The 25,987-nt window shown below is 41.9% G+C and overlaps 1 protein-coding gene across 23 annotated transcripts in view; it reads right to left on the bottom strand.

The window, feature by feature from the left end:
• Positions 1-22,683, bottom strand: part of GluClalpha (glycine receptor alpha 1) — a 42,353-nt gene extending 19,670 nt beyond the window's left edge. For 22 of the 23 annotated variants that reach the window (XM_015182934.2, XM_033378286.1, XM_033378307.1 and 19 more), the window contains exon 1: positions 22,066-22,682. The gene's annotated coding sequence lies outside the window, so the exon portion shown is untranslated. Of the gene's footprint in view, positions 1-22,065 lie in introns of all 23 variants that reach the window. The other variant, XM_033378302.1, reaches the window with a different exon arrangement.
• Positions 22,684-25,987: the final 3,304 nt, after the last annotated feature.

Raw genomic sequence — 25,987 nt, 5'->3', positions numbered from 1 at the left:
CCTCTATCACCCTGTGTGTGGTGTAAATGGGTTTACTTTTATTTCATTTGTTTGTGCGTGAGAGTGTGGTGTCGTCGACACACTTTTTGGCCCCCGCACAGAAAAAACAACAACAACAACAACAAGAACAACAGGAATTCTGTTAGTCAGCCGCTGGTTTTGAGCCGCCTTGGTTTTTGGCCCCTGTTGTTGCCACAAGTTGAATGAACGGAATGGCAAAACTGTGGCACGAAACGATTTAAAGATTGATTATGGGGCCTGGACTACCATAATTGAAACAAATAAAAGTTAAGTCTCAGTGGAACACGTCGAAACCTTTTTCCGATTTATACCCAAATTTTCATTAAATTCCAAGATTTATTCCAAAGGATTCAGCATCCACTTGGAGCAGCAATCTATCTGATTTATTTCGCATTTATTCATATATATTTTTGTTATACCAAAATCCCCAACGAACATACATAAGTTCCTTCAATCACAATTTTGAAAAGATTATTCCAGAGGGGATTCAATTCATTTTTTTTTGGGCTGGGCTTAAGGGGCCTTATCCCCTTGCAACATAATTTCTTTCAGTGTTCCCGCAATCACACACACGCACACCCACTACACACACACACACATACACTTGTGTACATGTACATATGTATGTATTTTTTTTGCGTTTTTATGCCAGGGCGCTCAGCGGCGCTTGTAGCTCGTTATGTTGATTGGATTTTGTGCCGAACGCCCGCACAGAACGCAGAAAGTAGTCCACACACAGATACACACGCACACTATTAAGGCACTTGCGAATAAAGTCAAGTGTTATACGAGTGTGTGTCTGTGTGCGTGCCATAAAGCTCTGGGATTCAGTTTTTGTTGTTGCTGTTGCTGTTGATGTTGCTGCCGCTGTTGCTTGTTGTTTTATTCCTTCCCCCTCCCCCAACCCCCCCCCCCCCCCCCCCCCTTCGTTTTTATGGGTTGTACTATGCAAAAAAATAAAGAATTTTACACTCTCGTTTTTCGCAATATGATTTTTTTCTCTCTTTCTCTCTCTGTGTGTGCTCGCTCTCTCTTTGGTTTTTATTTTCTTTGCTAAATTGTAAGTAAGTGGGCTTAGTAGCATTTTGCGTTTAGGACCTCTTTCTCTGTGTGTGTGTGTGTGTGTGTGTGTGTGTGTGTGTCTGTGTGCTAGGATTTGCATAAAGCTCTCACCTCGCCTCCTCTCTCCGGTGTGGCAAGGCGGAGGAGACCAGACTTTTGACTTGACTTTAACAGAGAGCGAGAGAGAGAGAAAGATTTCCTCAGATAAACATTGAATTCAGTTCAAGCCGGAAAAGACCACAATGGCCACCGCCACCGCCGTCGCCGTCGCCGTCGCCGCTGATGACATTTCGGGGAAAAGTTAAAATTGGAAAAAGAAAAGCGTACTGACAGCCAAGCAATACCCAGCAAGAGAACTGAAGCAAAGGTGTGTATGCAAAAGGTCAAAGTGCGTTTGCATAGCAGCGAGAGATATAAAGAGCAAGAGAGAGAGTGGGAGAGAGAGGTGTTCTAAGAGTTTTACCAGAGATACGTTCCAGAGATGGAATGAAGGGAGGGGAAATTTCATTTCAATTATATTTAAGATTTTAGAAATTTAATTTAATCATTTAATTAAATTTTAAATTCTTTGGCTCTAAATATTTGTGTTTTTTCGAGTAACTTTTAAAATTTCAAGGGAGTGCAGACTCAGTTCTTAGCTATTGCATACACTTCGGGGCATCTAAAGCCGTTCAAAAACCCATCCAAGTGCATGTTAAATGCTTCTAAAACCTAATATCTGTAGAAACGCAGCAAAAAACGCTGCAAAAAACGCTCGTAAAACGCGTCTAGTGCTTAGTGCTTTTTCATCAAAACCTTTGATGCTCAGTCCCTAACAAGAGCATCCAAAACCATTTCAAAACCTTTCCTAGAGCATCTTATATGCTTCTAAAACCTAACAGATTGAATAGCGCTGCAAAAAACGCTGCAACAACGATGCGAAAACGCTAAAAAAAACGCTTGTAAAACGCGTCTTAGTGCTTAGTGCTTTTTCATCAAAACCTTCGATGCTGAGTCTCTAACAAGAGCATCCAAAACCTTTCAAAATCATTCCTAGAGCATCCTCAATGCTTTTAAATCATAATACATATACGCTACTATGCTTATAAAACCTTTATTAAAGAATTGATAATAGAACTTTTGCTCCTCTGGAAATTTTAATTGAAAAAATCCTAAGAAACATTCTTTAACTTTTCCAAACCTTTTCAAACTCTTCCAATCTTCTTTAGAGCATCCACAATGCTGCCTAAACCTGTTACCCTCTTTTCCCCACCCCCTTCTTGTTTACTTTCCATTGACATTTTCGCAACAAGAAACTTTTTTTGCACATCTCGCAAATGTCAGAGCTTGAACTTTCCCCGTCTCTCAAAGGCTGCGCCTGACAGGAGACTAGAGCCACCAAAAGGTCACGGCTTGCTTGCGTCCAATACACTCTATCCTGCCTCCCTCTCCCTCTCCCAGCCTACCTCCCTTCCTCCCTCCCTGCTCCCATGCTCTCATAATTAATTGAAATGTCAATACATTGTTTGTGCTGGCAAAAATATTAATGAAAGCCAGCCGAAGGAGAATCTCTGGCGGAGTGTGTGTGGGTGCTCTCTGCCTTCTATTTTTAGCCCCAAAGAGGAGGGGGGAATCATCTATCAAAAGGGTGGTGCGTATGGGAAGGGAAATCTGAACTTTAACTGGAAATTAACTTGCATGAAAATTGGTTGCTTCTACGATGGGGGGATGGAATTTATGGCTAACGTTAACAAATTGTACCTCTGGCCCCGTCCAGAATGGGTCAATAAACGAAATAGTAGACCTCCCGAAGGCGATAAAAATGATAGACCACTGGCATGGCAGGGCACAGAGAGAAGAGTGGGGGCTAAGGGGGGCGGTGTACGAGTGGGCGTGGCAGTAGTCCATGGCATACACGCGATAAGCGCGCGATTAGAAGTCGTCCACCGTTTGATTCCCTTTTAAAAATGCACACGCACGCAGCCCCACAGCCCCCCACAGCACACAGATACTAAACACACAGATACAGATACAGATTCAGATACAGTTACACTCTTTTTTCGCACACACATAAATCACATATTCACATGCGCTGCTTTGCGGCCATTTAATGGCTGTCAAGATAAGCTTTCAGGGCTTTCGCATGTGCCGCGTGCCCCGTGCCTCCCTCTCTCTCTTTCGCCCTCTTTTGTATCTGTATCTGTGCTTCTGTTTGCATCTGCTGTCTGCTGTGTGTTTGTGTGGCTGCCACAGTAAATAATTGCCTAAAAATGGTGCAAACGCTAAGCCGCGCCAGCCGTCCGCCTGTCAAAGTGCATTTTACTGTTGGTTCGGCATTCCGCAAGCAGTAAGTGTGGCATGCCCCCTCAGCCCCGAACCCGCCCCGCCCCCTCCACAAAAAGTTGCATGTCACTCTGGCAAATTGGTTAAAAATATATTTAAGCTTTTGCAGAATAGAGACAGAATCGAGCCAGAAAAGATAGTTTATTTTAACGATTTAAAATTGAGATGGAAATTAGTGAATGATCATTTTTTATTTTTTTTGTATTACAAGTCATTTTTAAGGTTTTTAAGTAGCAAAAGAAAAATAATAGTTCAATTAATTTTATATTTTTGATTAAAAATATATAATTTACAAATATTAAAGGTTTTAACCGCGAATTTAACAAAACTCAAATATAAAAAAAACAAATATTGAAAAAAATATCAATTTAATTAATTTTCAATTTAAATAATATATTATATAAAAATATGGAACTAATTTTCGATTTTTAATTTTAACTTTAAATAAAAAAACAAGAGATTTAAAACTAATTGAATTGATTTTAAATTTTTAAGTAAAAAACAGGGACTTATAAAATACCAATAATAATTAAATTCAAATATAAAAAACAAATATCGAAAAAAAATTGTATTTTAATTAATTTTAAAATATATTACACAAAAATATGGAACTAATTTTCGATTTTCCATTTTAGCTTTAAATAAAAAAAAAAATTTTAAAAAACGAGACAAAAAAATAAAGACTTACACTATTAAATAAAAAAAAAGGAAGAGATACAAAAACATAATTCAACTATTTTTCTACTGGAAAATCCGTGTTTCCTTATCAAATACTTGATCAGATATAGTAGAGTGAGTTTCCTTCGTAATTACCGAGGGACTGTAGGCATTTTCCATCGAGGAAGATGCTTCGAAAATCCAAGAAAACCCCACAATGAAATTCTGACTTTTTCCCACTTGGAAAACTTGTATCTTTCTTGTAGTTTTCCCCACCGCAAAACTTCTTTAGTTTCGGCACATTTTCATGTATGTGTGTCGTACATATGAAAGCTCTTTCTCCTAATCCTCCTCCTCCTCCTCCGCCTCCTCCTGCTGCTCCGCTTTCTCCTCCTCTGTAATCATTGATCATCTTTTTGGTTGGAAGAAACTTTTGCTCCTCCTTCTCGCTGGTCTTTCAATTAATTCTGTGGGATGTTGGATGTTGGTGTTGGATGTTGGTTGGTGTAATCGGGTAGGAGTTGGCCGATGGAATGGAAACATTTCAATTAAGTGGAACTCCTGGAAGATTGAAGGCTCCATTGGGAGAGAGGAGCCTGCCACACAAAAACTTTTACATCAAATATCCCCGAAGGAATGAGCATGGAAATGGGAGGATGATTTCGCTCAAGTTTCCTTCAAGTTTCAAGTGCCCCCTCCCCACCCCCCCATAGCCGAAAAATAGTTGGCATTGCGCATTCACTCGAGTGTCCTGGGGTAGTATCCTTCTGGTGTATCTGCTGGGATATCCAGCGGATGGATGGATGGAAAGTGCTTGGCCAAATGGCCAAATCGTTAACCGAAAGCCGAGACTCCTCACTCACTCAAGGATTTTATGTCCTGCTTGCCTCGGCGAGGAGAATTCTCGGTTTCATTGTCAATTGACACTTTTTGTGTTGCTGCTTCTTGGGTGTCGTGTCGCCACCGATTTGGGCTGCAACTTGATTGCATTTTCACAGACGGAAAAGTGGGGGCTAGGGGGTTGGGGGTTGGGGGTTGGGGGGAAACTGAAACTGAAACTGTTTGCTTTTTATGGCTGCCTGCCTGGCCCTCGACTGGTTATTGCTTTCTCGTTGTTTTACTGCACGGAAAGTTTTATTCTTTTTCCTCCAGCGCTTGTTGCAACATTAACTGTGTTGCAAATTGAAAGCAAAGCGCAGCGGTTGTGGCAACAGAGTGAGATTTATGTGGCCGCCACTTTTGCTAATTAATTGCCGGAGGAAATGAATATCAACTTGAATGTATTTAGTGTTTGATTAATGATTAATTGATGCCCCTGACCACCCCCCCCCCCCCCCCCACAGGATGCTCTTTCACCTGCACAAAAGAAACAGGAAGGAAAGTAGCGCTTTCACCTGCACAAAAAAAGGAAGAAAAAACAGGCAACAGGAGAAGGAGAAGCACCTGCAAAAAAGCGAGTGAAAACGTTGACAGTTTTTTTTTGTAGCTTCATTAATCATTCAAGTGGATCCTTGCCCCCCCTTGCCACCCAATCCAGAGTCCACAATCCCATCACTCGGACGTACGTCCGTTCTGTTATTAATTACAGAAATGGCATAAACCTCCGCTCTACAAACATTCAAGTCAATTAAATAAGTGAAAAATAAATAAGCCAGCGACAGAAAGAGAGAGAGAGAGACGAAGAGAGACGAAAATCTCCCATGGGGTGTGGGGTGTGGGGCGTGGGCGGTCGGCGGGTGGCGGGAAATGCCATTAAATGCGAATGAAATTCAGATGCGGAGTGAAAGCTCATTTAAATTCATTTAACAAATATTCGAATTATATCGCGCAAAAATAATCCACAAATTTTAATACCCGATACGTGCCACAATTCTCTCTCTTTCTGTCTCGTTGATAGAAATTTTAATTGAAATGCACACACACACACACGCAAAATACTTGTTGTACAGAAATATCAGTTTTATTCACTGATTTCTCTTTTTCTTTAGCAGTTTTTTTAGTAATTTATTTGAGTGTATTGCTTTTGGCTATCGCTAAAACTGTACAACACTCTAAGACCCTTTAGAGCCTGTTTAGTGCTTCTAAAACCTTTTTTAAAGCTGCTAAACGAGTGCTTCGAAAACTGTTTCTCAGAAAATTTTCCTTCCCAAGACCTTTCTTAGTCAATCTCAAACTATTAATGCAATCAGTGCTTCTAAAACTTTACAATAGTCTAAAATCATTCTAAAACCTTTTTTTCTAAGATTAGAATCTTAGAATCCTTTTAAAACCCTTTTAATAATGATCATTAGGGATCTTCTCAAATCCTTCTCAGAAAACAATGATTCTAAAACTGTTTTGGATTCCTTTATAATACCTCTAAAGCCTTTATTAAAAAAAAATAATGCTTCTAAAACTGTTTTGCGCACAGTTACGATCCATCTAAAACCTTTCCATACTTCTAAAACTGATTTGGATTATGAAACCTTGAAACAATGCTTCTAAAATTGTTTCACGATCAGTTACGATCCTTCTAAAAACTTTATTAGAAAACAATGCTTCTAAAACGGTTATGTGATCATTAACGATCTTTCTTAAGACTTCCCCAGAAAACAATTCCCTTAAAACTGTCTTTGATTCATTTAAAATACCCCTAAAATTTTTCCCAGAAAACAATACTTTTAAAACTGTTTTGTAATCATTTACGATCCTTCTACAAGCTTTCTAAGAAAACAATGCTTCTCAAACTTTTTTGGATTCATTAAAAATACCTCTAAAACCTTTCCAAGTATACAAAACTTCTAAAATTTTATCATGATCAGTTACGATCCTTCTACAAGATGTCCAAGAAAAGAAAGCTTGTCAAACTATTTTAGAATACCTCTAAAATCTTTCCAAGAAAACAATTCTTCTAAAACTGTTTTGGAATATTCTGTGAGAGAAATTAAAATGCTGCTAAAACCTATAAATATTTTGTTTCACTAGTAAAATGCTTCCAAAAGCTGTTAGCTTTCCCCTCTACTCTCTCTCTCTCCATCTCCCTCTCGCCACTTAAAAAAATTTTGTTATATCAAATTTTTGAAACAAACACGGTCCAAACTGTTGCCAAAAAGAGTGTAACCGAAACTCTAGCCAAAAAGTTTGTGAAGAGAAGAGAGCAAGGGCGAACAAGGGGGAGTGGCGGGGCCAGGGGGCCGGGGGTAGTGGGAGTTTCCTGCGCTGCCTTTTGTCCGCTCTTGGCCATAACCAGAAAATGACAAAAGCCATGTCAACAGCATGTTCAAGAGGGTTCCAGAGACCAGAATGGACACACGAAGAGGGAGAGAGAGAGAGAGGGAGAGAGGGTTACAACGGGATGGGGTTTCGAGTTCCAGTTAAGACAATGCCCCATGTGTCTCTGTGTGTCCTTATCCGTGTTGCTTGTGGCCAGGAAAGTCTTACAGGACCGCTCCCCCCCCTCCCCCGCAGTCCACTCTTTCTCGGCTCTGTTGGCCCTTCTCCAATTTTTGGTTACTTCTTCCGTGTGCAAAGCCCCAAAACAATGGACACGATAATTTATTCATATTTTATGCCACACACACACTATCTTGCCCCTGCCCTGCCGTTGCATGAATGAATTTTTAAATAATCATAAATTTCTAAATTTACACAAGAGACGCACAGGAGACACACAGGAAAGCGACACTGAAGACACATGGCCCTTGGGGCAAGATAAGCCACACACACACACACACACACACACACACGCACACTAAACCCCAAACAATGACCAAAAGTTAAAAAATCTTTCGGGCAAACAAAAGGAATTTTAATGAATATTTTTTTGCTGGGGAATGGAAGCTCTGCTGATGGTCTGCTGCTAGTGTGGTCTCTCCTTGGAGAGTGTTGATAATTGCCACATAAATTTGTGCAACACTAAAAGAGAGAGAGAGAGGGAGCAACAGCGGGAGAGAGAGAGAGAGAGCGAGACAGCGACAGCAATGTGTGAAAACTATTTGAGAGATTTTCATTTTAAACAAAATGTCAGCGTTGACCGAACAATTTGTCTCTTAATATTAATTTATTATATGTATATTTACATAATGCATGCAATCAAATATTTCTCTCACATGAAAAGAGCACAGACCCCAGAGGAGGTGGTCTAAATTATGGGACATTTGAAGGTCGTGCCACTATAAATATTCAACGAGTTATTCGGTCAGACATTCAGACATTCAGACATTCGGACCTTCATTTCGCACATGAAATATGCATGGCGATGGCCGCAAAAGACAGCTGCCATCGGAGGGATATTCTAGGGAATTGGAGGAGGAGTAGTGTCTCGAAATATTCGATGGTTGTGGGGGATAGTTTTCGATTTATTTAATTTTCAGCGCTCGAAAAATCCAGAAAATTGTTTCCTCGAAAGGTTATTCCTCGAATACCATAATTTATTAATTTCCTATGGTCTGAATACCTTTATCGACATTTAATCGATATGAAAAACGATTGATATTCCATCAAGCACCCCTTGAAAAATCCAGAAAAATGTTGTTTATCTCTATTTTGTCCCCGATATTTTATCGTTATGAAATCGATTGATAATATATCAAATACATTTTGAAAAATTCAGAAAAATGTTTCGTTTTTTTCTTGCTCCTCGAATTCCCTAATTTATTCAGTTCCTATAGCCTAAAACACTTTACCGACATTTAATCGTTATGAAATATATTGGTATTGCCTTTAGTAACGCTTGAAAACATAACAAAAATTGTTTATCTCTTTTTTATTTATAAATTTGCATCATTTATTCATTTCCTATCGCTCAAATCGCTTTTCCGACACTTAATCGATATTTAATCGATATGAAATTAATTAATAATCCATCAAGTACTCTTTAAAAAATTCTGAACATTTTGTATCTTTTTTTTTATTGCTAAAACTCCTTCATTTAGTCATTTCCTATGGCCCAAATTGCTTTAAGAAACACTTGAAAACTTTAAAAAAATTGTTTATCTTTTTTATTTTTCGAGTTCCAGCACTTACTATGATCTAAATTACTTTATCGATATTGAATCGGTATGTAAAACGTTTCGACTTTTATAGATTTTCTCACATTTGTGGGACTCAGCCTCAATTCGATGACTTTCAGCACCGAACTAATGGCCAATAGATAACGATTATTAATCGATAAGGCAGTGCCATAAATACAAGAGGCTCACGCTATTTGTGTAATATTTTCCCCACTGATGAAATTCTATGGCAAAATGCCATTCGTTGAAGGCCAAAAACAATGCAAAATATTTACCTATATTCTAGAATAATTCTAGAATTCCACCCCATCCCCCCCCTTCCCGCAGAGAAAATATTGCGAAATGCATCTTAAGATTGGCAAAATTCCTTCTCTGTGGAAATGCTCTAATGAGCTTTTGTCTGTGGTTTTTATTATAATTAACATTGAATTTTTCGAGTGTTTCGAGTGTTTGAGTGTTCGAGTGTTCGAGTGTTTACCCATAAGTCTCATCAATTGCATAACGCACACACTTGCACACAGATACACACACTTACGCGTGTGGCGCTGCTGCTGCTGCTGCTGCTGCAACGTCTCCCCGTGGCTCTGGGTGTCTGGGTGCTTTTGGTTTTGGCTTTGGTGCCAAGAAAATTGCTGAAGCTGCGGGGCGGGGGGCGGTGGCGGGGGTGGGGGCAAGGCCAAACAACTAATTGCGGCGACACATAACTTGTTGCACGCCCCGCCAGCCTTAGAGTCACGCCTCCACGCTGCCACACATGCCACATGTGTGTAATGTAATGCCGCAGATAGACGGAACGGAACGGACGGAACAACTATTGCCAACAACAACAGAAGCAGAAGCAGAAGCGACAACAGCAGCGTCAACAGCGAATTGCATTAGCCAGTGAGTGTGTGTGTGTGTGTGTGTGTGTGTGTGCGAGTATCTGTGAGGGTGCGTACGAGAGGTAGGAGGTGGCCCCGAGGTCACATCGCTTGTCTCTTGTTTGACAATAAACAAAGTCAAAGTATCTGCTGGCTACTGCCAATGCCACTGCCACTGCCCCGCCCCGCCCCGCCCCCCGTGACAATGGATTCCTCGCTTTTTTTCTTCGCTCTTTCTCTTTGTTTGATTTGTTAGCCAAATATGCAGAAGGCTAATGAAATATCTGTAGTATGAAGGCTCTATGGGTAGGAACGGGGGAAATAATTAACTTTACAGGGAAGAAAAAAGCCACGAAATGAAGGTAGGTAGGAGTGGGGTTTCTATTTATCGATTTATGTATTGGTGTATTGTTTCCCTATCAAGATCTTTCCCTATCTAGATATGTATTTATAAATTTATGTATCGAAATCTTGATTATAATTTAATTTTCCATTTATCATTGATACTATTTTTTAAAATAATTTTTCATCTATCAATTAATCTATATATTAATTAATTATAATATTAATTATTAATCTTTTAATAAATTTATTTATCGATTATTAATTAGTATAAATATGTATCAATGAATGTATCGATATATTAATTAATCTAGTTGTTTGGTAATCTGTGTATTTATCGATTTCTTTTCATAAGTTATTTATTCAACTATCAATTAATCACATATTAAATCATTTTAATCTACTTATTTATCTATCAATATTTATCTAGATATTTATCAATATACATATATCGATTTACTTGTCGATATATCCATATCTATTAATCGATTTATGTACATATATAATTAATCTAAATATATATGTCTCTTTATCGAAATTTTGTATGAATATAATTATCGATTTCTTTTCATTAGTCATTTATCAGATATTTTTATTGATTTATTTATATATCCATTTATTTATTGATTGATTTATTGATGATGGATTATTATTGATTTATTTTATCAGAATATAATTTGTATTCATTTATTTATTTATCCATCAATTAAAATGGTATTTCGAAATCAGTTTATCGATTTATTTATCTATCTATCAATTCATTGTCGATTATTATCGATTTTTTATCGACATATTATCCAATTGTTTGTTATTAATTTAATTGTTTATTTGTCAATAAATCTATGTGTTTCAAAATCTGTTTATCGATTTATTTATCGATTTTTCTTTTATAGATTATTTTGTATTTTTTCTATCTTTTTTTTGGCCACGTAGCAGCCTTGTCGCTCCACATATCTATTTATCATTGTATCTATGTATCTATCTATCTCTGTCTCTGTATCGCTCAATCTACCTTTAAAATTTTTTTATTTGTCATCAACAAGATATCACTAGAGAACTCCCCACTGCAGCAATCCCGTGTACAATCATTACATTTCATATCAAACCATTCCACAAATAATTGCATTATATATTTGCGCAACGATCTGTATCCGTATCTGCCAGATAGCTGTCACACCAGATGTTTTCACAGATAAATAGATACTCCTCCCTATCCCAGTTCCATTTGCCAAATGGATTCTTATCGTTGTGGCACTTTAACACTTTCCCCCCTCCCCCACCCCCACCCCCTCCCCACACCCCTTCCCCCCTTTCTCTCCCCCTGTTTCGCTGATATATAGAAATCTGAATATCGTATAAACAGTTTTACGGGAAAGCCAGCCAGCCAGCTGGCAGGCAGTGGTAGCGGTAGTGGTAGCCAGGATCTTTATAAAGTTATTTGAAAACCCTTGATGGCCAATAACCAGCAAGGCAGTCAGGCGGGCAGCATGTGGCATGTGGCACCGCAAACAGGGCAACCGCAGGAACAGGAAGAGGCACCAGCACCAGAACCAGAACCAGAACCGAAGAGTCCTTGGACCCCTCGAACGTTGCGGACATTCCGTTTATGGTCTGTCGATGGTCCCACAGAGAGCGAGAGAGAGAGAGAGAGAGAGAGAGAGAGAGAGAGCGAGAGAGAGCTAAGAGCTTAATAAAATTATGTGACGATGATTGCCGCTGGAAACCCATGCCCCCAAATGCAGTAGCAGTAGCAGCAGCAGCAGCTGCCACTTGCCGCTTGCCTCTTGCCACTTGCCGCTTGCCTCTTGCCCTGTGCTGCCGCTTCTGCTGCTTGGCTGCCACTTGAAAAACGCATTAAGGCTGCAGTTTTTTGTGGCAGTGGCATTTGTACGAAACGAAAGAGTATATTATGTATATATATATATATATATATATATGGAATATATGCTTTATGCTCCTCTCGCTCGCTCGCTCGCTCGCTCTCCCTGGTGGCCTATATGCATGCCAGAGTGGTTTGTTGATTGCATGTTAAAAGGCCTTCGCCTACGAAAGAGAGAGAGACTGACTCCATGCCACATGCTGCTCCTAGAGCTACTGCTACTCCTGCTCCTCCTGCAGCATCTCCTCCTTCTGCTGCTGCTGCTCCTCCTCCTTCGGCCCCTTTCCTGGTGTACCTCGTACCACCCCCCGTCTGCCATGAAATTTAATTAAAAACTTGTGTGCCATGAAATTACATTTCAACGTGAGTTTCCAGTCTGCAAGTGTATGTATGTGTGGCACGTACATCAGGTGCCACACCATAGCCCACCCCACAGAAAAGTTGCTTTTTATGTAAAAATGTTCAAAAGGAAAAACAGCAGGAAAAACAGGAAAAGAAGCCGCTCGACTTCCGTTTCGGGGCATCGTTCGAGATGCAAGTCGTTTGTGGCTTGCCGCTGGCTGTGTGCAACCCCCTCCCCCCAGCCAATCCTTTGGGGCAGTCCTTAAGCAGCAGCAAATTAAACGCGGAAATATAACCAATAATTTTGTTTCTTCTTTTTTTGAATTATTGAGAACTGGTCTTCACAGTTTGACAGACAAAAAATCAGTTTTCCATCTGGGGAAATTCAATTTTCACAAGCGACCAGCCCTCGGGGCTTTTTGGACTATCAATTTCGGCCAATTTTTTATTGAAATTAAGAGAGCAAAAAGAGAGAGAGAGCGATGTCAAAGGGCTAGAGGGAAAAGACTCTAAAAAATGGGGGAATTTTAATAGCATTATAAACAAAAGTAAAGCCTTCCCTTTGGCTCAATCGAGGGGCAAAAAATTGGTTTTGCGTCCTACGAAAAAGCGCATTGCCTTTAGCCTAAAAAGAGCTCGAAAGCCAGGTGTTCAATTAGCCCAAGGGCGGGGTTTTTCCATATTATGGCTATAATAATGAACCGATTGGCATGTGCTTTGGCATTCTGGTAGATATGATATTTCTTTATGATATTGCCTTCGTGGATTTAGGGTATTAGCTATTATTATCAACCCATGGAGAAATGTGGAAAATTCAGCGGAAGTTCAACTGTGTTTACAATAGTGGATGCCACGAATTTCCCCAGAAATACTCGATTTATTTCCCACTAAAAGATTTCCAAGAACTATGCCCTGAATGGAGGAGAGGTAGCAAAAAATTCCCCCGAATTTTGCACTGTAATCACCCGTCACAGATTTCCAGGAATATAGTTATCAAAAATAGAAATTAATGGAAAAAAGCCATAAATAACTGTAGCCCGTAACCCAAGGATTTCCTAGAATTTCACAGTATAGAATTCTATAAATATTTGATGATATTTTTCATGAGTAATTCCTGGAAATATTTGTAGTCATAATCAGAATGAAAATCAGGCCAGGGAGAAACTATAATCCTAAAGATAACTCTTACCAAGAATTCCCCTTGGATTCGAGACCATTTTCCTGGCCCAATTATGTTAATACAAGCTCCTCCCCCCTTTTCGCTCTCTCTCTCTCTCTCTCTCTCTCTCTCTCTCTCTGTCTTACTCGCTCATCATTTATTTACCGTCTAATTCGGATTATAAATGCAAATCTCGCCTCTGGCCCAACTCCCGCCGCAATCAAATTGCAACACCTTTTGTGTGTTTCAGCTGTTGCTTCTCTCTGCTCTCTCTCTCTGCTCTCTCCCGAAGCATATTTGTTATGCAGAAATCGCTGCTGCTTTTGCATATTTCAATTAGGAATTACACATACGGCACCGCGAGAGAACGCTCTCCCTCTCCCTGTCCTGTCTCTGTTTTTGGAAAATCCGCTTAAAACTTATTCAATTAAAGTTCCAGGACAGGCCAGGCGGCGGGACGAACAAATTGGGAGTCGTAAAAATGGCGACCAGAGCAAACGAGCAAACAACAGCACTAAATGCCACACAACTATGGAGAGAATGAATGCCGCATAAAAATATGCACATAAAGTGTGTATAATATTTGTGCAGAGGGAATACGAAAGAAGTGGGGATTACGAAGGATACAATAGGGGAGGAAGAACTGTAATAAATGCAAAAAATAGGAAACAAAATACCACACAGCAACGAAAGGTAGATACCCTGGAAAGCAAAATGTGATGGGGGGGAAACAGACACAAAAGCAATCATCGGCTATGCCCTTGTCCCTGCCTGACATGTTCGTTCAAGTCTCGAAAGCCGAACTAGACGTTTCTGCCGACGCTGATCTGCCGCTGCGCCATATATGTACAAACACATGTCTCAGCCTCTGCCTCTGCCTTGCAAACCCTTGCATGTTGGTTCATGTCTGGAAAGGCGAACAAATACAAACAAATACCATGCATTCGTTTTTGCATCGCAATTCTGCCGACGCTGATCTGCCACTGCGCAAAATACAAACAAATGTGATACTTTATGGGGCTACACACAAATAAACACAATACTTTATGTCGCAGCTTCGCCTCTGCCTGGCAAGCAGTGCCAGGGCGAACGTGACGGTGAAAAGAGACTATGAAAAAGTGTTGCTGCAATTTGCATGGCAATTCTTCCAGCGCTGATCTTGCCGATAAGGAAATGTGCATTTTGGTGATATTTTCAAGCAAAAGGGTTTTGTTCTCGTGGGAGGAGGGTGAGTGACGAGTGACGACGAGAGTATATACGACAGACTGTTCTATTTGTCTGCCTGCCCTCTCTTATGTCCAGCATACCCCTTGAAGGGTATTCAAAAGTACTAGATCGATCCCCTCACACACAGCACTGGGAAGAACTCAACGCAGAACACAGAAATGTGGCAAATAAATCAGCAGTTACTTGGTGTTGGCCCTGGCCATAACGATTGTAGAGTGTGGGTGGTGCGGGTGGTGCCGCTTGTCAGCCATTTGCTGTGTTTATTTACGTGACATTACATAGCAGAGACCGGAAGGACATATCCCCATGCACGGAATACAAGAAAAGGGAATACTAGGAATGGTTTTTCTTTCTTTCTTTTTTTTTCTCATGTATTGAACGGATGAAAATTCCTTTCATTGATCCCCACACGAGCGTCGCTGCCATTTTCGTGGAACCGCTGGAAATATTTTTCTGTGAATTTTATTTTTTGGATAAAAAAATGTTCATTCTTTCTCTCTCCTTATTTTTTGTATTTTCTCGACCATTTTGTTATTTCGCTGGGGTGTTGATAATAATCTGAAAATCAGCTTAAAAATCTGCGCTTACAAACAAACATCAGACGAAAAATAATTTCCAAACTATGGAAAACTTTTGCAAATCAAAAAAGTTTCCCACATTAAAAAAAAAAAAACGAGCCAAAAAGGCAAAAATATTTTTGTACAATTTAGTTTTTATTTTATTTGTTGCGGGGGGGCATAAAAAGGCGTGCCGTTGGCCGCTGGCCGCAGACGCCACAACAAAGCAAAAATTTTCAGACGCCATTTATCTGTATCTGTGTGTGTGGGTGTGTGTGTGTGTGTGTGTCGGAAACGTGACTTATTTGAAATTTATGTACTTTTTAGCCCAAGCTTTGGATCTAAATCCCACCCGCAAAAAAAACCCAAAAAAAAGGCAGAGCACTATGCAATTTATAGAGTAAATTCCTTTTGCACGAGCCTTATCTTTCTTTTGGCAGGAGTCGTGCGGCCTGTGCTTTAGTTTTTTTTTGTTTTTATGCCAAGAGCTTAATTAGAAAAAAACATGGAATAATGGAGGGGCATATGTGCAATATGCAAATGCAAATGCATGTGCAACCCCCAACCCACCCTCCCCCCCCCCCCGCTCCAGCAGGAGCAACAAAAACCATTCACAAATTGAAATCAACGAGCATACAGTTGTCTCCTTTCACCTCTCCCTCTCTCTTCTGTTCTCTCTCTCTCTCACTCTTTGCCTGTGTCCCATTTCGTTTCGTTTTTCAGCTCGTGTCACACACGCCATTCACTTGTTGTTGCCCCTCCACCCCCCCGCACCCCACCCGTTTACTGCTGCTGTTCGACATGCATCGATTACATAAATGGTGGCGGGAAGGGAGGGAGGAGGGGCTGCCATGAGCATAAGTCACGAAGCTTTTGCTAATGATGAGGGCCTTGATGCTTTTTCAATTAACCAAATGTGTGACACAGAGATTTGGCTGGCAGGCAGGCAGGCAGGCAGGCAGGCAGGAGGCAACAGAAGCCAGAGGATTGCCAGGCGAAGGCCAGAAGGTGGAGGAGGGGAGGGGAGCTGCAGTGGAGAATGAGAGCAGGCGATGATAGAGATTCAGTGGAGAATGAAGAGCAGTGCAGAGGAGGAGAAGGATTCACTGACTGGAAGGACACGGCAGGTGGCACGTGGCATAAATCAAAGCACAAATCAGAAGTTCAGTTCCCTTTCTCCAACAGAGTACAAAAGGTGTTGAAACTTGGTTCTAAAAGGTGGAAAAATCTACAAAAAACTGAATAAAAAACCTGAAAAGCTTCTTCTACATTTTTTACATCAAATGCTTGCAGCAAAGATGTATCTTTGGAGTTGATTTGCATGCGAATTGGCTTTATTTCTATGCTGCCACTATATATCCCTCCTTTACCTCAAGGACTCTCTCTGTCTACCTTTGAGCTCCAGGATCATGGCTGCTCCTTCTATCTGTCTGTATTTTGTTGCTGCTCCGTATTGCCTCCATCTATCTTCTGGGGGGGGGGGAGGCTGCTGGAACATTTGACTCCTGATGAATGAATGTTGTGCAGCCAATAAATCCATTTATGCTAAGCACTTGCTTATTATTATAATCCTCTGCTGCAGCAGTACCAGGCACACACACACACACAGATACAGATACAGATACAGGGACACGCCCCGAGACTTTGATGAACATTTAACCCTAATTTGCATTTATGGTGCACATTGTTGGGAGGGGGTAGGGGGGGCTGCGGAGACTGTGTGGATCTCTGGTTCTGTGATTACCTGTGCCCCACTGTGGGAGAGTGGGCTCTCTCTGTCTCTCTTTTGTATCATTCGTCAGGCAATAAAAGCAGTTCGCAAAAAAATATAACACACACACTCACACTCACACTCACAGAAAGGGGCAGATGGGGGCGAGGGGCGTGGGGCGTGGGGCGGTGGGGGGATGTGTCTACTTATAAACTCACCTTAATTAAACGTGATTAAGTAGATTTCCCTCGTTTTTCTGCTCAACGAACTGTTTAGTTGTTGTCTGTGTCGATGTATCTGTGTGTATCTCTGTATCTGTATCTGTATCTGTGTGTGTGTAATTATAGCTACTGCATGTGTGTGTGTGTGTGTGTGTATGACCTGCACTTATTAACTGGCATTTATTGTTGTTCTTTTTCTTTTTCTCTCTCTCTCTGTGTGTGGCAGGTGGCATGTGGCAAAGGTCGTTTGCAAAAAAGGGCATGGGTACTTTTCCATCTGCTTTGCTGATGAGAGGAAAAATTGTGGTTTATGGAAGTTCGAAATGCGAAAATGTATCTTAATTTGATTGGTTTTACGGTTGTATCTAACAGATATCGATTGGATATGATTCGGAAATCGTGCCCTAATGGGTATAGAACTTTGTGGAATGGACACCCAGTGGAGTTCGTGATAGTTTTTTGATGGGAAATAAAGAATAAATATAATTCTGGGAGTTATTGGTTGGGAAATGCCGAATAAAATGAAAATTTGATATTTTTAGCATAGAAATCGAAGAATAAAAGGAACTCTGGAGATTTTTAGCATGGAAATCGAAGAATAAAAGGAATTCTGGAGATATTTAGCATACAAATTGAAGCCTAAAAGGGATTTTGGATGGAGATTTCATAGAAAATTAAGAACAATTGGAGTTTTGAATAGTTTTTTTTCATAGGAAACAAAGAATTAAGGTATTGGAAAAAGTTTTTAACAGAATATAAAAAATCAAGCGGATTCTCTGATTTTTTGAAGGCAAATAGAGTGAATTCTGTATAGTTATTTGATGGAAAATGCCTTTAAATAAATGGTACACAAAGATACATCGAAAATATACATAGATACATAGATAGAAATGCGACAGGAAGCATTTAACTCAGGAACGGAGCCAAGTTATAAAAGCCATCGATTTGATGAGAATTTAAGAAAGATCTAAGAAAACTACATTTTGTATATCAGAAATAAGCTTTTAAATGAAGAATTTATGGGATTTGAGAAGAAACTCCACAGGGAATCCACTAAAAATACTACATCTCTACTTTCTATCCCAGAAAATACTCTGCTTTTTGGCTAGTCCGAAGGAAATCCTTTCTCTAAGACTACAACCAAGGATGCTCTGCCCCCAAAAAAAGGCTTGAAAGAGGAACTTATTCAGCCCAATAATTTTTAGGCATTAAATACTCTCAAGGAAGATACAAATTGGGAAAGGTTAGATAAAAGATAACACCAAATAAAAGATTCCTTAATTTACAAAAGTGGAAAAAAGGTCAGGGCCCCACTAATGTCATTTTTTATAAGAATTTGTTGGTTTTGTAATATCAGATCACATACGGAGACTGTAGAAGTTTCTTTAGCGAGATCTGGAGCAATATTTTTTAATAAAAAAATTTAAAAAAATTACTTCTTTTAGTTAAAAAATAAAACATAATAGAAACATTTGCGGAATGCATTATTTTGTATCGGAAAAAATGGCAGAAATTTGAGGCAATTTTTGGGCTCTAGAACGGTAGCCTCCCCTTAAATTCTTGAACTATTTCCCAATTACTAATCTTTTAAAATATTTCAAGGCAGAAAATGAACCACAAGATAATATTTAAAGAATATTCCATTCTTTGAGAGAGAAATGCCTATTCCTCCTATGCACGTATTTTGCTTTCTGTCTTGAATTTTCCCCAAATATATAGCACTCTGAGGAGTTTTTCGCCGCTCCCCGAACAATTGTCATAAATTTCGCTCCACTCCGGCGCTCCGGCACTCCGGCACTCTGCCACTCTGTTATCCTTGGAACAAGTGCCCCAATTAAAGTAGAATCGTTTTTGGAAAATCTCTTGTCTTCTTTGGTGGCTGCTTGGCTGCTGGGCTGCCCCCGAACTATGGTTCCCATGAGGGTATTCAAGTTTTCGGGTTTTCGGGTTTTCGGGCTGCAAAAACCCAACCGAAAATTAGCATTCAATTTTCATGTTTCGGGGAAAACTCTGGGAAACTCATTCTCATTCTCATTCTCATTGGGGGGGTTTCCCCCTGGACTTTGTGTGCAATTTAGTTTCGTTTGTATTTGTGTTTGTGTTTGCTTGGATATGAATTTGTATTATTGTTTGGCATTAATTTGGCTTTTTATTAATTACGTTTATGCGCGTGGACTACTACTGAAGTTTGTTTCTCTTTTTCTCTGGCTTTTCTCTGCTTTTTTTTTGTGGCTTGTGGCCCCTGCTGCTCGGCTGCTCTGGAGAGTTCTCTCTGAAGAGATTTCCCACTGCCTCTGGTTTCTCCTCTCTCTGTCTGTCTGGTTGTCTCTTTTCTATGATTTGTCCCCCCCACACTCTGGCACTCCCCCCACTCTTGTCTGATTTTCCCAGGGGGTAATTTTGAGCAGCGGCGTCGAGCGGGGGCAGGCAATCAAATAAATAATGAGGACGACGACTGTGTGGCACTCTGTGGCTGTGGCTGCTGCTGTGCTGCTGCTGTCGTCAACTTTTGTTTAATATGCGCAAAACGTTGCAAGAACTTTTCTGCCACAGCCACAGCCACAGCCTGTCGGAAAAATCTTTGGGCCGCCAGAGTTGAGAGTCCTCTCGGAGGATTGTCTGTGGCTCTACCCCGCCTTCCTCTCTGTCTCTGTCTGTGCCTGTTTATATTTTCTATAATTGCCTTTTTTTGGAACCCCTGCTCCCCCACTTTTTCTCTTTTATTTATTTGTTTCTATTCAATTTTTTCCCCCCATTGTAATGCAATTTTTCAATTGCTTAGTGGCTTCCCGGCTTCTCGGCTATTGGCATTGGAATTCAATTTGATTTGTGTGCTACGTGTGGCACTTATTTTGTTGCAACAATCGCTGACTTTTGAACTTTCTTGTGGGTGGCACAAAAGGCAACAAAGAATAACAGGCGAAAGCAGGTGAAAGCAGGAGAAACAAAACAAAACTGAAATGTCAACGCCGATGAAGCTCCTCGCATTTGGAGGCGCATCCTACATCCGTATTCCGCCATGCAACATCCTTCCATGGCGGCTGCTGCCTCCCAGGCTTCATTCTACATCCCTTCACGGCTCTCCTGCCCCATTCTACATCCCTTCACGGCTCTCCTGCTCCGTTCTACCTCCCTTCATGGCTCTTCTGCACCATTCTACATCCCTTCATGGCTCTACTGCCCCATTCTACACCTCTTCATGGCTCTCCTGTCTCATTCTTCATGGCTCTATGGCTACCTTCTTCATCCTACATCCTTCCATGGCTACCTACATCCTTCCATACTTCCATTGCTGCCTTGCTTCGTCCCAAACCCTTCTCCTTGCCTACAAAAGGCTCCGCGTCAACCTCAAGCAGCGCACTAGGCCACGCTGATTTGTACACAGGACATCGCAGGCGAAGGAGGAGCAGGAGGAGCTGGGGGAGGAGGGGGCAGCACACAGCACAGTGGGTACAAGAAATATACTTCCGTGTTGATTGTTTTGTTTTGTTTTGCTTTGCTTTGTTTGGCTTTCGGTTCGGTGGGAAAAGGAGAGCCTGAGCAGCAGGAGGAGCAGGCAGGATGCCTGCTGTGTGGGCGGAATGGGTGGGGGGAGGGGGATGGGATGTTGTTCTGTTACCAGCCAAAAGACAGGACAGGACGACGCCCATAAAAAGCGACTACGTCTGCGAAAATCACTTTAAAAACAAGTGAAAACGGAGAAAGGACACGACAACGAGGAGGCACAGGCGAAGAGAGTCGTCTCCTGCGAGTCTGCGAGTCTGCGAGTCTGGGAGTCACTGAAAGGCTGAAAGGCAAACCTGTCCATCAACAAAACTATTGCAACAATAAACAAGAGGAACAATTTGACAATTGAAGTGCTTCCTCCCAGGAAAAGAAAAGAAAATCAGAAGAAAGAAAAAGAGAAAGCCCGAAAGAGGCTAAGAAAAGACATGCGGGGGGGGGGGGGGGGGGGGATAGAAAGTAAAGCCAAGAAAAAGCAGGACACGAAGTAGCAGCCAAAATGGGAATCCAAGGGGTTCCTAGTAGTCCCCCACCCCCCCTACCACCCATGGAGAGGGGGAGCAGCACTTGAGCACAGTTTCCGGTCATTTACACGTACGCACACATGTCAATCCCTCTGTGTTTCTGTGTGTGTGTGTGTGACACAGTATCCTACATTTATTTTTTTATTGGCATCAAAAAGTGTTGCTCTCTCGCTCGCACTCCACAACCAAAAATTAATCACAAATGAAATTTCCACCAAATTTAGACCAAGGTCAGAGCGGGAGGAGGGGGGGTTCGGGGTGTCCTGCTACACATGCTAGCAATTTAGAGCAGTAGCAAAAAAGGAAGGGGGGTGGGGGTGCCCCCACAAAAGTATGCTATGAAAAATTATCAGCGACCAACAACAAAACTTTCTTAAGTTTCTTGGGATAGAGGGGGAAGCCTAGTAGGGAGGGGGAAATATTAAAGAGGGGAAGCCTGAAAATATCTCTGAAACGAACAAAATTGTTGGCCAGACTCCACGTGCAGGCAGCAGCACTAATCTCTGCCACTGCCTCCCAGAATCTCTCTCTCGCTCTCGCTCTCTCTTTGGCTCTCTCTCTCTCTCTCTCTGCGCAGCTGCTGGTCCTGCAGGATCAGGGTGTGGTGAGTTATGCTGCTGCTGTTATGCTGCTGCTGCTGCTGCTGCTGGAAAAGCTATGTCGGAAAAATGTCTTGCGAGCCCTACCTTCTGCTGGCGTCGTCGTCGGCTGCTGCGTGGCTGCTGCGTGGCTGCTGCGCGTTGCTGGGGCTCTGCCGCTGCTTCTGATATGTGGACACGGACACGCACTCACACTTTGTTGGGCTGCGAGGGGGCGGGGGGGCTTGTGTGCGGAGGGGGGGGATGGTAGGGACACCGACACCACTCTTTTGCTTTCACACACTCGCACACACACACACAGGCACTGGCTCGTCGGGACACTCACACACACACGCGGCGCGGCGCATTGACAATTGTCGCTGGTTTTTTTTCCCCTTTTCTTTATTTTTTTTTGTCGTTGTTGTTGCTCTATTTTCCGCGCAATTATAATTCACATTTTCCACATTTTCCGACGGCTATCTTGGATTTTAGTTGTATGTGGCATTCATGCTGCTGCTGCTGCGGCGGCGGCGGCCTGTTTGTCTCTCTTTCTCTTTCTCTACTGCTCTCTCTGCCGCTCTCTTGGTGTGTGCGTGCGTGTGTGTGTGTCTGAGTTCTTTTTTGGTCACAAAATATCGACACAGTCGATGCACACTTCCGCTTTGGTCAACCGAACACGTCAACTGTCTGCACCTGACTGACTGACTAAAGAACGGACTGACTCTGTGGGAAAACGTCTCTGAATAGAGAGAGAGATAGAGAGAGAGAGAGAGGACAAGCAGCAGCAGCAGCAGCAGCAGCAGAGAGAGAGTGGATTTTGTGGATGCTGTTTCCATTCTGCTGCTGCTGCTGCTGCTGCTGCTGCTGCTCTCTCTCTCTGCTGCTGCCATCCGCTGGCCCTTTGTTTTGATTTTTTTTCTTCTTTTTTTTGTGGTAGGTTCTTCTTCAAGAACTTCCAGCAGCAGCATCCAAGAGTTGGCTCCATGCGTTGGTCCACAGAAACTAACTAAAAATCGTACCTTAAACCCTTGCCACCCCCCCCCCCGCACTCCCTCTTGGGGGGGTTTGCAAATGCAAATCCACTTCGGAAAAATCATTCGAAGCGCAAAAATTGGCGCTGACTGCAAACAAAAAAAAAAAAACAAAACTCCGACCCGCTGAAAATAAATATCATAAAAATATGAAAAACAAATAAATGAGGCAGGCCTTGCGGGGGGGAAGGGGGCAGTGAGGGAGTGGAGGGTCCATATATAAATATAAATATTTGGGAAGCAGCTACCGTTACGTCTCCGCGGCTTAACAAAAGGGCTGCCGCCTGATGCTGTCCGAAGGGGGCTTATGGTGGGAGGGGGGGGGGGGAGAGTGGGGGAGAATAAAGAGGACTCGACAGAGGGGCTTCCCATGGATGATTTGGCTTTGGGAAGGGGGCTTCCCCAAAAGAGGACCAAAAAAGATACTCCAGAGGGGGAGGAGCTGCTAAGGGAGTTCCGGTTCCAGTGAAGGTTTCCAACACGGGTTACATTCTAGCACCTCTTCCAAAACTAGTTCCAACAGTGGTGCCAAAACTGTGCTCCCAAGGGAGTTTTAAAAGAACCCCCAAAAGAGGTTCCAGAAGAGGTTCCAAATGAGGCTCCAAAGAGGTTCCAAAAGAGGTCCCAAAAGAAGATCCAAGACAAGTTTCAAGAGAAGTTCCAAAAGAGGTTCCAAAAGAGGTTCCAGAAGAGATTCCAAAAGAGATTCCAAAGGAGATTCCAAAGAGGTTCCAAAAGGAGTTCCAGCGTGATCTCCCACAAACCCCCACTCACTGGTTCCAAAAAGCATTCCGAATCGAAGTTTTTACCTTCTCCGATTTGGATTCTCTAAGGGGTTTCCCCTGTATTTCCACATTTTCCCAATTTTGACGATTTCATATCATATTTTTGTGTCCTCCGCTTCGGGAATACAACAGGACGTTCCAAAAAGTGGTTCCAACTGGGACTCCAGACGGGATTTGTATTCCATATGACATGGTGCTCCAAAAGGCGTTCCATGAAGCCTTCCAAGAGGGTTTTCAGAGGCGTTTCCAATGGCTGTTTAAAAGGTCTTTTAAAAGTGAGTTCCAGGGGGCTTCAAAAGGGTCTGTCATAGTTTGGTTTATGGGCGGTGGGGAGGGGAGTGTGGAGTAACCCGCTCCACCCCTCCATGGAGGATAGACCGTTGTTGATTCTTCTTTTTAAGCGGCCTTTGCTTCTGCTGCTGCTCTTTATGCAAACTGCCAACCCCGCCCCCTTCCCCATCTCTGCGACACTCCACCTCTTGGACCTTGCCCCAGCCACTCCCCTTTAGAGCCTGCTGCTGTTGTTTCTGTTGTTTGTTGGCGGGGCGTCTCATGAATATGTAAATTGTTATTATTGCATATTGTTAGGCGCCAGGAGCAGCGGCAGGAGCAGCACCAGCACCAGCGGCACAGCGGACTGGCAGGAGCAGAGTCGTCTTTCGCTAAACGCAAAAGCAGGTGAAATGCAGGAGAAAAGAACGCAGGAAACGCGGGAGACACGAAGCGGGAGATACCCTTGAAAATATACAAATATTCAAGAAAATTCGATGGGAAACAGTGGAACAAGCTTTCATCTTAAGAAAGAAAACAAAGGATTTTCTCAAAGAGAATTAATATCCAGGTATGGGTAACCTTCAAGGGAGTCAGGAGTCTCCTTTTCGATAGGGTATGCCAGGGATTCGCTTTCCGCTTCCGGCGGAAATAGTAGTACGACTTTAGTGACAAATGAAATGTCTCTCACGCAGAGAATTAAACAATGAATACGAAATGTATCCCAGGAATTTGTCACTGGCGGAAGAAAGAAGTTTTTTACCAACCAGATTCCCAGATCTCTCAGCTTTAATTTTGGATGGAGAAGCATTGCCAGTGGCGACCGGCAACACCTAGGCAACAAAGTAATGGCTGTCTCACACACACAGAGAGCCTCACACACGCATGTACTTGAGGAGGCAAGTGGCAGCAGAACAAGCAGCAGCCTTGACAACCTGAGAACATGCCAAAGAACAAGACATTTGCCGCGGCGGCGACTTTGATTGGCAGCAGGACGAAGGACTCCAGTAGTAGATCTAGGAAATGGACGCGAAGGGTAGGCGGGGATCATCATTGACTGTATATATATATATAGATTTATGTGTGTGTGTGTGTGTGTGTGTGTGGCAGGCTGTCGTCATCGTCATCGCCATTGCCATCATCGTCATCGTCATCTATAATAACATCAAACAGCGCCACCGCCACGAACGAACCGTCAGTTCTTGGTCTTTTTCTCTAAGCAACCCAGGCTACTGGTCTTTTGCCCCATGCCCCATGCTCCATGCCACATGCCCCCACCACCACCTTGGTACCAGCCTACCCTCCCCGCTTGTTATCACGCGCAATAAAAAGCTTGCCAGCAATTCCCGTCTCCCGTTTTTTTCCCATTGCTTCTTCTGTTTGCCTCATTCTCCACTCGCATGGCACGGGGAAGGAAGGGAATCAAGGGTATGGGGAATATGCCATTGAAGAGGACTCTGGGGAGCAGATTGACTGCGGGATTGGATAAGGGATTGGAGTGTGAGATTTTTTGGAGATATTTATGCCAAAGAAATCCATGGAATCCCTCACTTTTTCTGTAGTTTTGAATAAAGTCTGTATGTAAAATGTAATTACACATCATCTACATATGGGAATGTATATGTAAAATGTAAACATGATGTATCTACATAGGTATACTACGCATGGAATAGAAATCTTGCAACGGATCAGTATTTTATTTGAATTTCGTTTGGTATTTTCAGTCACGCAGAAGTTATTCTGGTATCTACATATGTATATGCATTTTGTGGTATTTTTTGCTTAATATGGTTTCTGTTGTATTACTTTCCTGGTAATTTTTTGTATTTTTCTGGTTTTTAATTTAATTAATTAATTAATTAATTAAATTAATTTTAATGCTAATTCACAGCTCTGGTATTTTATGGTATATTTGGTAGAACTTTCCTGCTGTTTATTTTGCTA

Source organism: Drosophila pseudoobscura, chromosome 2 (genome assembly GCF_009870125.1).
Source record: "Drosophila pseudoobscura strain MV-25-SWS-2005 chromosome 2, UCI_Dpse_MV25, whole genome shotgun sequence".
Classification (NCBI taxonomy): domain Eukaryota; kingdom Metazoa; phylum Arthropoda; class Insecta; order Diptera; family Drosophilidae; genus Drosophila; species Drosophila pseudoobscura.
Note: the sequence above shows the minus strand (reverse complement) of the source record. Positions and strands in the feature narration are given on the sequence as shown.